Here is a 2,404-nt window from a genome sequence, read left to right as displayed (position 1 = left end):
CTACAGAATTTCAGAATAACAAAGACACAAACTAATCGGGAACCTCGTGTCGTTCACAAACGGCGAAATATCCTTCGTGTCTCATTCATTCCACAGATGATCTAATCATTGGAGCTTATAGAACTCCTCGTCGTCTTTCCAACGCAGTTTGAATCGCTCAAATCCGAGTTCGGACAAAGAAGTTAAGATGGAAACGGACAAATATGCAAATAGCAGCGTCTCAGCCTGAGTTGAGACACCCCGAGGTGTCTCGGCCCAAACGAGACACCCCAAGGTGTCTCGGCCCAAGTTGAGACACCCAAGGGTGTCTCCAGCCCGAATTTTCCCCCGTGCCTATAAATACAAGCCTCAGAGCCTCATTTTTTCAGATCTGGAATTTTGGAGAATTGGCGAAGCCCTGCCGGACTGAAGAGTGATCAAGTTCTTCAACGCAAGAGAGAGTTTCTTCAGATCTGCATCACCCACATCCGTTCCTTAGGGTTATCCCGTTGCGATAATCCTAAGAAGAGCAATTATCTCGCCGTTGCCGAGATAAACGCTTCTGCTTCTAGATTCCCTCGAGAATCGACAGAGTTCTGGATCTGATCTGATTGTCAGGTAGTCCACGGATATCGACATCCCCGTCACCGGCTAAAGACCCACACAAGCAAGAAACGACGAACGGATCTTGCGTTATTTTCGAAAAGTTGTAATCTTTCATCTTTTTATTCTTTTTATTGAATATTTCGAATTCTTTGTAAGCAATCCAGATTATAATGAATTCGACAATGAAGACAACTTTCTCCGAAAACACCATAGATGTTGGTTTGGTATTTCAGAAGAATAAGAAGACAGTGCAGGATTGTATTGGCTATGTGGATTCAGATTATGCGGGGGATCTTAACAAGCGTCGGTCTACTTTAGGATATATGTTTACATTGGTAGGAGCACAGTGCCACACCCTGCTTCCCAAAATACCCAGGAAATCAGAATGTGAACAAGCCCATGACGTATTAGATTAAGGAAAATAAATAAAAATAAATATTTCTCCTCAACCTAATACGCTAAGTGTCAAGAAATAAATACAATGCAAAGGCACAGGTCCCCGATCATAGATAGCAAGAATATAATGAACAAACTCAGAACAAAATAATACATATCATAACTGAAATATCATCCAAGACATAATATTCGGGTCAAACATGCCCTTATACAAAACTGAACAACTGAATACTGGAAAAATATGAGATACATCGTTTATCGAAAAAAGTAAGGAAAATACTATAAAAATACACTAAGACCATCAACTAAAAGAGTAACTAAACTTCGGCCTAATCTTCAACTCTGTCTGCAAGGCACTCCTGCTAAGGATCCTCTAGCTCCTGCGATCTCCTAGCTGGACTTGTTCTTCCTCTAAGTCTGACTTATACCAGAGAAAACAGATGTACGTCAATGTGCATGGTACACGACAAGACCCAACAAAACAAATAGAACGAACGAAAACCCAAGCAGAAAACGATATGATAACAGAAATGATAAAAGAACGTGCAACTGGAAATCCAACAAAATTAAAATGCAATCCACTACTAAAATATAATAATCAGGAGAATCCAAAAATCAAACGGGTAATGAGATCATGTAGCTAGCGATCTGAATAATCATCCAAGTAACAAGATCATACACTAGATGGAATTAGTACTTAAAAATCTACAATTCGAGACGTAGTACGTCGAGCGAAATAATCTAAACAAGGAAACCCTCATATATATACCATATGTCTCAAATTGTAGATAATTAAATATTAATCCCGATCTAAGTATGAAAAGAAATATAACTGATCCACATCTCACAAGAACCCATAAACATTCAAATAACAAGGTCATGTAGCTAACCATCCTATAACAGGTCACTGGTCTACCACTCACATAGAGTCGAAGCTCATATTCTCGGATAACCGATTGTTCACAAAATCATCCACGCGCAACGTTTCAATGCCCCCCTCAGACCCACCCTAATGCTACACAGGAATTTCACTGGTGCGAACCTGGAAATAATCAACAATCACAATATCACCGTTCCTCAGACCCACCCTAGTGCTACACAAAAATTTTATTGGTGCGAACCTGGAAATACATCAGCAATCACAATATCACTGCTCCTCAGACCCACCCCAGTGCTACACAGGAATTTCACTGGTGCGAGCTTGGGAATAATCAACAATCACATCCGATCACCTGAACCAAAAATTTCCCATCCCAACGTTTCTTGTATTTTAAAGTCAACACACACATAGGTCACTAAGTCTCAGTCATGATGTTCAAAGCCACTAAGTCATGATCTCTATCTCACATCTACTGGTCTCATATCAATCATCAAATAATCCACGCAGATAATAACATATTACGATATAATCTATGCAACTAAT

This window comes from Asparagus officinalis, chromosome 2 (genome assembly GCF_001876935.1).
Source record: "Asparagus officinalis chromosome 2, Aspof.V1, whole genome shotgun sequence".
Classification (NCBI taxonomy): domain Eukaryota; kingdom Viridiplantae; phylum Streptophyta; class Magnoliopsida; order Asparagales; family Asparagaceae; genus Asparagus; species Asparagus officinalis.
This window is presented reverse-complemented; position numbering follows the sequence as displayed.